This window comes from Staurois parvus, unplaced genomic scaffold (assembly GCF_062004578.1).
Source record: "Staurois parvus isolate SC_StPar_1 unplaced genomic scaffold, SC_StPar_1.0 ptg001864l, whole genome shotgun sequence".
In the NCBI taxonomy this organism is placed as follows: domain Eukaryota; kingdom Metazoa; phylum Chordata; class Amphibia; order Anura; family Ranidae; genus Staurois; species Staurois parvus.
The window spans coordinates 38,841-52,929 of NW_028319660.1; the positions used below are offsets into that span (position 1 = coordinate 38,841).

Sequence of the window (14,089 nt, forward strand, 5' to 3'; positions counted from 1 at the left end):
GGGTCCCGATGCCTGCACCCTCAGACCCGGGAAAGGGTCCCGATGCCTGCACCCTCAGACCCGGGAAAGGGTCCCGATGCCTGCACCCTCAGACCCGGGAAAGGGTCCCGATGCCTGCACCCTCAGACCCCGGAGTGGGTCCCGATGCCTGCACCCTCAGACCCCGGAGTGGGTCCCGATGCCTGCACCCTCAGACCCCGGGAGTGGGTCCCGATGCCTGCACCCTCAGACCCCGGGAGTGGGTCCCGATGCCTGCACCCTCAGACCCCGGGAGTGGGTCCCGATGCCTGCACCCTCAGACCCCGGGAGTGGGTCCCGATGCCTGCACCCTCAGACCCCGGGAGTGGGTCCCGATGCCTGCACCCTCAGACCCCGGGAGTGGGTCCCGATGCCTGCACCCTCAGACCCCGGGAGTGGGTCCCGATGCCTGCACCCTCAGACCCCGGGAGTGGGTCCCGATGCCTGCACCCTCAGACCCCGGGAGTGGGTCCCGATGCCTGCACCCTCAGACCCCGGGAGTGGGTCCCGATGCCTGCACCCTCAGACCCCGGGAGTGGGTCCCGATGCCTGCACCCTCAGACCCCGGGAGTGGGTCCCGATGCCTGCACCCTCAGACCCCGGGAGTGGGTCCCGATGCCTGCACCCTCAGACCCCGGGAGTGGGTCCCGATGCCTGCACCCTCAGACCCCGGGAGTGGGTCCCGATGCCTGCACCCTCAGACCCCGGGAGTGGGTCCCGATGCCTGCACCCTCAGACCCCGGGAGTGGGTCCCGATGCCTGCACCCTCAGACCCCGGGAGTGGGTCCCGATGCCTGCACCCTCAGACCCCGGGAGTGGGTCCCGATGCCTGCACCCTCAGACCCCGGGAGTGGGTCCCGATGCCTGCACCCTCAGACCCCGGGAGTGGGTCCCGATGCCTGCACCCTCAGACCCCGGGAGTGGGTCCCGATGCCTGCACCCTCAGACCCCGGGAGTGGGTCCCGATGCCTGCACCCTCAGACCCCGGGAGTGGGTCCCGATGCCTGCACCCTCAGACCCCGGGAGTGGGTCCCGATGCCTGCACCCTCAGACCCCGGGAGTGGGTCCCGATGCCTGCACCCTCAGACCCCGGGAGTGGGTCCCGATGCCTGCACCCTCAGACCCCGGGAGTGGGTCCCGATGCCTGCACCCTCAGACCCGGGAGTGGGTCCCGATGCCTGCACCCTCAGACCCCGGGAGTGGGTCCCGATGCCTGCACCCTCAGACCCCGGGAGTGGGTCCCGATGCCTGCACCCTCAGACCCCGGGAGTGGGTCCCGATGCCTGCACCCTCAGACCCAAGGTGGGTCCCGATGCCTGCACCCTCAGACCCAAGGTGGGTCCCGATGCCTGCACCCACAGGCCCCGAGAGGGGTCTGTGCGATGCCTGCACCCACAGGCCCCGAGAGGGGTCTGTGCGATGCCTGCACCCACAGGCCCCGAGAGGGGTCTGTGCGATGCCTGCACCCACAGGCCCCGAGAGGGGTCTGTGCGATGCCTGCACCCACAGGCCCCGAGAGGGGTCTGTGCGATGCCTGCACCCACAGGCCCCGGGAGTGGGTCCCGATGCCTGCACCCTCAGACCCCGGGAGTGGGTCCCGATGCCTGCACCCTCAGACCCCGGGAGTGGGTCCCGATGCCTGCACCCTCAGACCCCGGGAGTGGGTCCCGATGCCTGCACCCTCAGACCCAAGGTGGGTCCCGATGCCTGCACCCACAGGCCCCGAGAGGGGTCTGTGCGATGCCTGCACCCACAGGCCCAAGGTGGGTCCCGATGCCTGCACCCTCAGACCCAAGGTGGGTCCCGATGCCTGCACCCACAGGCCCCGAGAGGGGTCTGTGCGATGCCTGCACCCACAGGCCCCGAGAGGGGTCTGTGCGATGCCTGCACCCACAGGCCCCGAGAGGGGTCTGTGCGATGCCTGCACCCACAGGCCCCGAGAGGGGTCTGTGCGATGCCTGCACCCACAGGCCCCGAGAGGGGTCTGTGCGATGCCTGCACCCACAGGCCCCGAGAGGGGTCTGTGCGATGCCTGCACCCACAGGCCCCGAGAGGGGTCTGTGCGATGCCTGCACCCTCAGACCCCGGGAGTGGGTCCCGATGCCTGCACCCTCAGACCCCGGGAGTGGGTCCCGATGCCTGCACCCTCAGACCCCGGGAGTGGGTCCCGATGCCTGCACCCTCAGACCCCGGGAGTGGGTCCCGATGCCTGCACCCTCAGACCCAAGGTGGGTCCCGATGCCTGCACCCTCAGACCCAAGGTGGGTCCCGATGCCTGCACCCACAGGCCCCGAGAGGGGTCTGTGCGATGCCTGCACCCACAGGCCCCGAGAGGGGTCTGTGCGATGCCTGCACCCACAGGCCCCGAGAGGGGTCTGTGCGATGCCTGCACCCACAGGCCCCGAGAGGGGTCTGTGCGATGCCTGCACCCACAGGCCCCGAGAGGGGTCTGTGCGATGCCTGCACCCACAGGCCCAAGGTGGGTCCCGATGCCTGCACCCTCAGACCCAAGGTGGGTCCCGATGCCTGCACCCACAGGCCCCGAGAGGGGTCTGTGCGATGCCTGCACCCACAGGCCCCGTGTGGGGTCTGTGCGATGCCTGCACCCACAGGCCCCGAGAGAGGGGTCTGTGCGATGCCTGCACCCACAGGCCCCGAGAGAGGGGTCTGTGCGATGCCTGCACCCACAGGCCCCGAGAGGGGTCTGTGCGATGCCTGCACCCACAGGCCCCGTGTGGGGTCTGTGCGATGCCTGCACCCACAGGCCCCGTGTGGGGTCTGTGCGATGCCTGCACCCACAGGCCCCGTGTGGGGTCTGTGCGATGCCTGCACCCACAGGCCCCGTGTGGGGTCTGTGCGATGCCTGCACCCACAGGCCCCGTGTGGGGTCTGTGCGATGCCTGCACCCACAGGCCCCGTGTGGGGTCTGTGCGATGCCTGCACCCACAGGCCCCGTGTGGGGTCTGTGCGATGCCTGCACCCACAGGCCCCGAGAGGGGTCTGTGCGATGCCTGCACCCACAGGCCCCGTGTGGGGTCTGTGCGATGCCTGCACCCACAGGCCCCGAGAGGGGTCTGTGCGATGCCTGCACCCACAGGCCCCGAGAGGGGTCTGTGCGATGCCTGCACCCACAGGCCCCGTGTGGGGTCTGTGCGATGCCTGCACCCACAGGCCCCGTGTGGGGTCTGTGCGATGCCGGCACCCACAGGCCCCGTGTGGGGTCTGTGCGATGCCGGCACCCACAGGCCCCGTGTGGGGTCTCTGCGATGCCGGCACCCACAGGCCCCGAGAGGGGTCTGTGCGATGCCTGCACCCACAGGCCCCGAGAGAGGGGTCTGTGCGATGCCTGCACCCACAGGCCCCGAGAGAGGGGTCTGTGCGATGCCTGCACCCACAGGCCCCGTGTGGGGTCTGTGCGATGCCTGCACCCACAGGCCCCGAGAGAGGGGTCTGTGCGATGCCTGCACCCACAGGCCCCGTGTGGGGTCTGTGCGATGCCTGCACCCACAGGCCCCGAGAGGGGTCTGTGCGATGCCTGCACCCACAGGCCCCGTGTGGGGTCTGTGCGATGCCTGCACCCACAGGCCCCGTGTGGGGTCTGTGCGATGCCTGAACCCACAGGCCCCGAGAGGGTCCTCTGCGATGCCTGAACCCACAGGCCCCGAGAGGGTCCTCTGCGATGCCTGAACCCACAGGCCCCGAGAGGGTCCTCTGCGATGCCTGAACCCACAGGCCCCGAGAGGGTCCTCTGCGATGCCTGAACCCACAGGCCCCGAGAGGGTCCTCTGCGATGCCTGAACCCACAGGCCCCGAGAGGGTCCTCTGCGATGCCTGAACCCACAGGCCCCGAGAGGGTCCTCTGCGATGCCTGAACCCACAGGCCCCGAGAGGGTCCTCTGCGATGCCTGAACCCACAGGCCCCGAGAGGGTCCTCTGCGATGCCTGAACCCACAGGCCCCGAGAGGGTCCTCTGCGATGCCTGAACCCACAGGCCCCGAGAGGGTCCTCTGCGATGCCTGCACCCACAGGCCCCGAGAGGGTCCTCTGCGATGCCTGCACCCACAGGCCCCGAGAGGGTCCTCTGCGATGCCTGCACCCACAGGCCCCGAGAGGGTCCTCTGCGATGCCTGCACCCACAGGCCCCGAGAGGGTCCTCTGCGATGCCTGCACCCACAGGCCCCGAGAGGGTCCTCTGCGATGCCTGCACCCACAGGCCCCGAGAGGGTCCTCTGCGATGCCTGCACCCACAGGCCCCGAGAGGGTCCTCTGCGATGCCTGCACCCACAGGCCCCGAGAGGGTCCTCTGCGATGCCTGCACCCACAGGCCCCGAGAGGGTCCTCTGCGATGCCTGCACCCACAGGCCCCGAGAGGGTCTGCACGATGCCTGCAGCGTTAGAGATCATGTGGGTCCCAATGCCATTGTAGCGGCAAGATGAGTTCCCCTACGATGAGTGTGTCTCTGATACATCTGCGAATGTCATGGTTTTCGGCAGCAGTAGACGATCGCCGATCACCATCCATAGCACAGAACTGCCACATTTAAGAAATTAATTATTAGACCCCAGTGGTGGAGGCGGGGCTTAGTGTTGTGGTAGGTGTGGCAAAGCAGTAAGTTAGAATGAAGTCAAAGCCATATGCCCTGTGTGGTGCTGGGATATCTACTACTGATTACATTGTACTAGGCCCCACAGTCGGCTTGTCTGTGGACATCGGCGATTTGACAGCTTTGGTGAATAGGTGATTTATTAACCAATCACTGCACTATGGCAGATATATTGCTACAGGGCGGCTGCTCTGCGCAAAATCACATGAATAGACGCGATTTTGCAGTTCTGGGTACAGAACAACCCCCTCCGAAGCGCCAGCTCTCATCTTCTGCAGGGAGAACCATACAGGGCGCTCCCAGTAATTCTACTGTCTTTTTCCGCCTCCGTTCCCATCCACCCAGAGACCAGATCAACCCCCGCTCATATGTTCGTGGCTCCTCCTACCTGTGCAGGCTTCGTAGTCCATTGGTCCGTCTGTATGACACTCCACTGCGCCACATACGTGTTGATCCCAGCAGTGTCAGCACTCCACTGAGCGAAAGCGACGCAGAGCGCTGAAAGACACTGATTGGTTGCTAGAGACGTGACGTCATTAGCAACCCATGCCACGCCCATTTTCACGTGTAATGCCACGCCCCTGCCGAGTGTATTAGGTCACGCCCCTTACCCTTGCTTGCCCGTTTGTGCTGACTATCTGTGAAATCATTGTAATTGTAGATGATCAGTGTGTCACCAATAGTGCCGCTGATCTGAGTAGGAGGGAGGGACTGCTAATGACTTGTTCCTCCTCCTTTTCAGAGGGAGAGTAAACAGGAAGTGCAGGATCCCTACAAGCAGTAAACGAATCACAGCACTGTACACAAGGAGCTCTGTACAGACAGCTGACAATCATCATCAACACACTGACATGTTACCTGCAGCATCTTCAAGAAGGCCGCTGATCAGTGTGTCCCCCTTCCAGCCTGCAGCTCAGGTAATGATCACTGATTAGGGAACATCTCCCCTGGCTCTTGTCCCGCTGGGTTCCTTGTTTCTGTGTGTACACTAGCACTGCACACCGGAGGGGGACTACCGATCAGGAGACTTGTGGAAGACGCTGCAGCTGGCATTCCATGTGAGGGGGTCACACATCTCTACTGATGACTTTCAGCTGTTTATGATCAGAGTCCTGTGTGAGCCCTCCATGATTTATTTCATGCTTTCCTTTATGTTGCCTTTGCAGGATTTAGACTGGTCAGGCTGGCAGCGTCACATATGTGTTAACCATTTACTGCCCTCCTAACTGTGCTTGAGCAATTGACTGGAAGATAGAAATTTCAACTGCTGCGGATTTCTGCCACTTTCTTATATTTTGCAAACCTGTCCACATTTGCGCTGACTGGTGTTTATCCAACACTGGAGAACACTGGTCACTGCTAGAACACACTTGCAGCATGCTTGCAGTCTCCCGCGCCGTGTCCGCAGCCCCTGGCCGTCTCCCGCGCCGTGTCCGCAGCCCCTGGCCGTCTCCCGCGCCGTGTCCGCAGCCCCTGGCCGTCTCCCGCGCCGTGTCCGCAGCCCCTGGCCGTCTCCCGCGTCCGCAGCCTCTGAATGTCTCCTATACTGTAACATGTCCGTAGTCCCTGACCATCTCTTGTACCATGTCCGCAGCCTCTGAATGTCTCCTATATCACAGTATGTTGCAGTTCTGACCTGTGAAACTCCATGGCAAGCTTGATAGAGTGAGAAATGCATTTCAACTTTTATTTTTCAGCTCACACTCTAGCTTTGGTCACTCTGCTGGCTGCTGACCCCCCTTGGGTTGCTATGGCAACTCACTCTACAGCAAGCTCAGAGGAACTTTTATAAACAAACTGCTCCAACTTGCTAACTTCACTGTCGTTTGCCATCTTCAAGCGGTTGTAGTTTTTAAAAGTAGAAATCCTACAGCAAAGAGCTTTACATTGTGAGAATCACAAGACCCAGACCTACATTTTGATGCATAGTATGTCTCTGAAATATTAAACATGAAGGCACAGTCGCAGTTTAAAAATGTCCCTTAAAAATTCAGGTGGCTGGGAATGGAGATTCAATGAATGTCAATGGGCGGCGTGAGTTGCAAACAAATGGTCATATTGTGAAAACTATCAGGACTATGGCTTAGCCGTGGGCATTTTTAGTGGTAGCAGGGATAGCTGAACGTTTTGATATAAGATTTGTGTAGGTGGGCTTGAAAATGAGGGAGTGATGGCAGTTTACAAATCTTATCCTGATTTTTCCTTTCACACTCTAGCTTTGTCAGCTCACACTCTAGTTGCGCCATTCATTCCTATGGGACAAATTTCATCACAAAAAACACCAATATTTCGTGAACCATTCGGCGAAACGTTCCACAAAGTAATAGCACACCAATCGGGAACAATCCGCACGTTTCGGTATATTACTGTCTATGTAGTGTAAAAACTGTGGGAGGAGTTAGGGTGGTAAATTTGGCAATAATAATAATATATATGTGAGATAACAGTAGGTGGTCTGCCATGCAGGAACACTTAATAAAACAGCTAGTAAAACATTTGATTATTTCATGAAGACTGGTGACACGCGTGATAAAAATCCTATAATAGGTGCATTTCTAAATAGCAAAAAGTCCAAAAATAAAGTGTCCAAAAGTATTTAAATAATAACAATTGGGATTGGCTGACATCTAGTGAAAAGTAAATCGGTGACAATCCTTCCTCCTAATGCACTGATCAGAAGCAAAGGATAAATGAGCTTTTGTAAAACAACTCCTCCAAAAGGTATAACCCCTCCATGGCCAGAATAGATGTATATCAGATACAGCTGCGCTCTATATGGAAGTCCCTCTGGACAAAGTATGACTTCTCCACGGCATAACTCGGCCACCGGTCTGATAAGGATGAATCCTGGAGGGAGAAAGCTCACAATCCGGAGCCCAAGAGAAGCCGCATATGGTGTAGAATTTTTTATTTATAAATTCATCCTTATTGGACGGGTGTCCGAGTTATGCCGTGGAGAAGTCATACTTTGTCCAGAGGGACTTCCATATAGAGCCCAGCTGTATCTGATATACATCTATTCCGGCCATGGAGGGGTTATACCTTTTTGGAGGAGTTGTAAAAAAGCTCATTTATCCTTTGCTTCTGATGAGTGCATTAGGAGGAAGGATTGTCACCGATTTACTTTTCACTAGATGTCACCCAATCCCGATTGTTATTATTTAAATACTTTTGGGCACTTTTATTTTTGGACTTTTTGCTATTTAGAAATGCACCGGTTATAGGATTTTTATCACGTATGACTTTTATCACACGTCATCAGTCTTCATGATATAATTATTCTAGTGTTTTATTAGCCGTTTTATTATTTATGGTATACACATTAACACTGCAGCTTTTTTTTTTTTAATATATGTTTTTGAGGATGAAGTGGGTTTGTCTTTCTGTGCCAGCTGCTTGCGGATTTTCTTTTTGTGGTCACTGCATATTTTTTCACATTATTTTTTACCAAGTTGTTATGAGTTAAAGCGGCGTTCCAGCTGAAAAAAAAAAAATAAAGGTCAGCAGCTACTAAAACTGTAGCTGCTGACTTTTAAAATACAGACACCTACCTGTCCCTCAGTCCAGTGATGTCCTCACCACGGCTGGTTTCACCGGCCGTGTTCTCTCCCCGGCATCTTCAGTGTGGGCACCCGGCTGTGACAGCTTGTGGCTTTACAGCCGGGTGCCCACTGGGCTTGTGCGAGAAGCGCTGTGCTTTGTGAATGGCCCTGTAGTCTTCTGGGACCTGTCACGTGTCCCAGAAGGGTACGGCGAGAGAGGGGGGGAGGGCAGCTTCTGCTTCCGATCACCTAGGTGATAGCAGCGGAAGTGGGAGCGGGTACCTGTCAAATTCGAGTAACCACTCCTACCCGCTCCCCAATGGGGAGCAGGGGATGAAGGCTTAAAGCAGACCTTTCCCTTTTGGGTGGAGCTCCGCTTTAAGTTCTGCTTTAAGGCTCCCTGCACACAAATATTGTTTTTTAAGCTCCTAGAAGCTATTAGCATTTTTTTCTGCTCCTAGAAGCTAAATAGTGTTCTCCTATGTGTCCATGCACACTAGGCTATTAGCATTTTTTGAGCTTCAGCGTCTAGAAGCAGAAAAAAAAATGTTTTTGTAGAGTTTTTAGAGTGTTTTTCCAGCTCCTAATTGTTACTAAACTGCTCCTAACACCTTCTTTTCTAGCTTTTGTTTCCCTCTGCATGAACTGTAAAAACACTCCTAAACACTTCTGAATGCTACTAAAAATGCTGTTACCAGTGTTTTTTATTCAGCGTTTTTTTTTATCTTCAAATAAATTGCTAGTGTGCATGGAGCCTAATGCTAAACTCCTGCCAAAAACCATATCTAGCTGTTTGCGCCTAAAAATGGAACACTAACGAAGTGTGTACAATGTGTGGCTTTTCCTGTGTTGTGTACTGCTATTACTTTAATTCCACCCCTCCCCCCATACAGTACAGTCAGCATCAAATGTCTGGTGCTGAAACTTACAGCTCCATCTGGAGTATTCGATTGGGCAGCTGGCCGCTCACTCGCTGTGCAGCTCAGCAATTCTGAAAACCTTTTGCATTCTTTTCAGTGAATGCCAAGTGCTTTGTGATTGGAGGAGGAGAGATTGTGATGCTCATCTGTACCTCCTCCAATCTCAGAATGCCTTGTATAGGAAAGCAAAATGTTATCAGAACGGATGGGCTGCAAAGCGGGCAATTTACTCTACAGGAGGAATAAAAGTAAAATTTACATACCACAGCAACAGCTGTACATTTCACACACTTCATTAGTATTCATTTGTTACAGTGCAAAGGGGCAATTTTTTAAAAATCAGTTTAGCTTTAATTACGAAGAGGGGATTTACCTCACTTTAGAGTGATTTTCTTTCATTTCCTGTAGTATTTATAGCTCAGGAAGCAAACAGAAATCTTACCAATGGGACACAGGTGGCGAAAAAAATCCTTTAACCACTTCCCGTCCGGCCCATGTACATAAACGGCCGGACGGGAGCAGTGCGCCTGCATTTACAGCCTGTGCGCGCTCCCCAGACACAGCGGAACGCCGATCGCTGTGTGTACGGGACCTCTGTGTGAGGTCCCGATCATGTGATCACTGATTGGCCAATCGGTGATCACATGAATAGTAGTAAACAAGATGTCACTTGCTGACCTCATTGCTTACTACTTGTGAAATCTGTGAATGATCACAGAGGTCACATGGTACAAGGCTGTTGTGAATAGCCCTGTACTATGTGACAAGCTGTGACCAATCACAGCTCTCACAGTATTTCTCAATGGCTGCAAGAATGCAGTGAATGGCTGGGCATAGTTTGTAGCCTGTTTACTTATGGCAGCCAGGTGACTTTTTCTTCATCATAAACTGAGAAATAACAGGTCATTGCATGCCCTAGCATTTGTGGTGTTCTTCTGCATGCGTGGATGGCAGGACCTGCTGGGACTTATCATTGTATATCTGATCTGACAGGTTGCTTTAACTACATGCAGAACTTTTTCATTTTAGGTTTGAATGAACTGGTGAAGTGTTAGACAACAATAAAACAAAAATAGTGGGTCTATGTCCCTGTTATAGAGATTTCTGATTGTCCTGTTTACCAGTGTCATTGGTAATGAAAGTGAGGGTAAATCCAAAATTTTGAGTTACCACCAGAACAGGAATAGAGGGGAGATCTTCCAATGGGGACCCTTGTTCCTTCTAATGGGACATAGATGGGAATTGAATCTCATTGTGTTTTTAACCCTCCCCCTACTCTATACTATAATTTTTGGCTTTAGGTCAGTGGTCTCCAAACTGCGGCCGAATGTGGCCCTTTGCTAGCCTTTATCTGGCCCTTGGGGCACTATTCCTCTGACACCAACAGTGGGGTATAATTCCTGCCCTGACACCAATGATGGGGTATTATTCATCCCACACATGCCAATGATGGAGCACTACTCTTCCTATTTCTGACCATCAACCCCGAGGCCATGTTTATTTTCACCAATGCTGGGCCTAGGACATTTTCTACCCCCACTGGCCATAATCTGGCCCCTCAAAAGTCTGAAGGACAGTAAACTGGCCCTTTTGTTTGAAAAGTTTGGAGACCCAGGCTTAAGGTAAACTTATTCACACTAAGTTGTGCTAACATACAGAGAAAATAGATTTCCATGTGTTTTTTGCGCGTGTTGATCTGCGTTTTCACACTTGTAAAATGCAGGTCATCACATAGACACATAAAAAAAACAATAGTTTTTTATGTGGACTGTTCATACTACAGCCCTGTGTTGAGCTGTGTCAAACCAACATGTTTCCATTTGAATGCACTGCAATACAGGTCAACGCAGCATTGTAGTGTGAACAGGACACATAAAAAGCAAAAGGCGCATAAAATGGATGGAAATGTACATCTGTTTTCCCAAAATTTTAGCAGAAATCAGTGTAAATTCAGCCTTAAGATGGATTGCATGTTAATCTTAAAGCGGAGTTCCACTCAACCTATCAAAAAATAAAAGTCAGCAGCTACAAAAACTGTAGCTGCTGACTTTTAAAAAATAGCCACTTACCTGTCCCTCGGTCCCGTGGTGCGTCCCCCGCAGCTCGTTTCACCAGCCATCCTGTATTATAGGAGGCCGATATCTTCAGTGTGGGCACCCGGCTGTGATAGCTTGCGGCTTCACAGCCAGGTACCCACTGTGCATGCGCGAGTAGCACTGCACTCGTGAATGGTCCTGTAGCCTTCTGGGACCTGTCATGTGTCCCAAAAGACCTCAAGGAGGGAGGGAGGACACCTAGGCGATCGGACCGGAAGTAGAAGCGGGTACCCGTCAAATTCGGGTACCCGCTCTTCAAAGGTGCCAATCTTTAATGGGGAGCGGGGGAGCAGTCCTTAAAGCAGAACTTCCCCTTTTGGGTGGGGCTCTGCTTTACCTTTTTTGTGATTTAAGGAAAGTATTTGATTTTGGTTTGTGTCTTATATTTACAGTCAGGTCCATAAATATTGGGACATCGACACAATTCTAACATTTTTGGCTCTATACACCACCACAATGGCTTTGAAATTAAACGAACAAGATGCGCTTTAACTGCAGACTGTCAGCTTTAATTTGAGGGTATTTACATCCAAATCAAGTGAACGGTGTAGGAATTACAACAGTTTGCATATGTGCCTCCCACTTGTTAAGGGACCAAAAGTAATGGGACAGAATAATAATCATAAATCAAACTTTCACTTTTTAATACTTGGTTGCAAATCCTTTGCAGTCCATTACAGCCTGAAGTCTGGAATGCATAGACATCTGCAGATGCTGGGTTTCATCCCTGGTGATGCTCTGCCAGGCCTCTACTGCAACTGTCTTCAGTTCCTGCTTGTTCTTGGGGCATTTTCCCTTCAGTTTTGTCTTCAGCAAGTGAAATGCATGCTCAATCGGATTCAGGTCAGGTGATTGACTTGGCCATTGCATAACATTCCACTTCTTTCCCTTAAAAAACTCTTTGGTTGCTTTTGCAGTATGCTTTGGGTCATTGTCCATCTGCACTGTGAAGCGGCGTCCAATGAGTTGTGAAGCATTTGGCTGAATATGAGCAGATAATATTGCCCGAAACACTTCAGAATTCATCCTGCTGCTTTTGTCAGCAGTCACATCAATAAATACAAGAGAACCAGTTCCATTGGCAGCCATACATGCCCACGCCATGACACTACCACCACCATGCTTCACTGATGAGGTGGTATGCTTAGGATCATGAGCAGTTCCTTTCCTTCTCCATACTCTTCTCTTCCCATCACTCTGGTACAAGTTGATCTTGGTCTCATCTGTCCATAGGATGTTGTTCCAGAACTGTGAAGGCTTTTTTAGATGTCAATTGGCAAACTCTAATCTGGCCTTCCTGTTTCCAGGTCCCCTTGCATGACAAACCACTAGGAGTATTGACAAGATGCCCATCAAGAGCGAGGCTCTTTCTGTCCATACATCATACATCAGCATCAGAGGTTGGTCATCAGCTCTGAGGGAAGGGATTCGTCCCCGAAATGCTTTTTAGATACATGCTTCGTCTGTGAGTATGTTTTTATTATTTCATTCCTACAATAAACCTTGGATAATGCACTAGGTGTGTGCGCCACCTGTTTTCTCTCTATCCAGTGGCTGATTTCCCCGTCTGAGGAGGGCTGCACCCCTGGAACATTTTCTTTTGGTTGTCGCTGTCCTGGTACCCTTGGCTTCCCTTTTGGCTGTGCATATCCTGAGGCGCTGGAGAGTGCATACGATATCCGATGATAGGAAGTGAGTAAAAATCTCCCCAGTGATGGCATAGGCAGCAGTTAATTAAAAAAAGTTTTAACCCTTTTCCACTGTTTACAAAACCTAAGTTTTGCCTGGAGTTCTACTTTAATAGTCTAACCTACAATTAGATGTGTGGCCAGGCTCAGCAGCTCTAATAAGACATTACTAGGCTTTTTTTTCATCAGTGTACAAAATGCTGCTTCGAAGGGACTTTAGCATTGCATGGCACCCCAACCCACTCACACCGGATTCTAGAAGCTCCTACAATACCTCATTTGTTCTGATGCAAAACTTAATTTGCTTTCTTCCTTGGTAATGTACAATCATTATATAACATGACTTTTTTTGATTGGACTATAAAATGTATTTTTCCTTTAATAAAAATATTTTATTTTGTAATGCAAACAGTAACACTATTTTCTACAACCAGAAAAAAAATTTACTTAAAGCAGAACTACACTGCCTCTGAGCAACACAAACTAAAAACACTATTTCATTCATTTTTAATATTCAAAGCAAACTCCTCCATCCATCTATGTCTCTATGCTTTAGTTTACTGAGAAATCACTTTGAAAAACACCTGCTAGCATTTCTGGCAGCAGCCATCTTGAATAAGGGCAGTAGCATTCCTGGAATCCATATTCCCTTAGCTGAGTTATACAGGCAGGAGGATGTGCTTAGCTAAGAAAACGCCTCCTGAAGACACCTGAAATGTATAACATCATTTGCCTGAACATAGAACCCTATCTATTTACTAATGGTAGCAGCATAAGAATTACAAAAATGCAGTGTTGATTGGGAGAGTGAAGTTCCGCTTTAAGGTGGATTTCCAGAAAAACTGAATGTCCTCTGTTGGTGTTTAACCTTCCATTCAATACAGGTGATCCCTTCTCCCATACATTGCTCCTGACCTCTGACCTGTCATTTCCAGCCCCATCTTCTGGTTAGACCTGGTACTACTATGTGATCTTACAATGAGAGGCTCCATGGGTTGATTTGGATTTCAGTTAAACCTTATTGGAAACGGGAAGATTAGAGGAGAAGTCCTGGTCTATTGGGAGGGGCCCCAGACAAATAGGTCATTTTTTTTTCTCTGGGAAAACTCTTTTAAAGGAAACCTGTACCAAGAGGAAAAAACAGGAGCTGTCGTTACCACTAGTGGTCCTGCTGTCTCCTACTTCAGTATCTTGTTATGGACCCTGAAATGAGCATACAAA

General features: G+C 52.3%; 1 long non-coding RNA gene across 1 annotated transcript; it reads left to right on the forward strand.

Moving 5' to 3' along the window:
• The first annotated feature begins 5,224 nt into the window (after positions 1–5,224).
• Positions 5,225–13,277, forward strand: LOC149433998 (uncharacterized). The gene is made up of 2 exons (XR_016308826.1): positions 5,225–5,539; positions 12,488–13,277. It is a non-coding gene; the product is annotated as an uncharacterized LOC149433998 (long non-coding RNA).
• Positions 13,278–14,089: the final 812 nt, after the last annotated feature.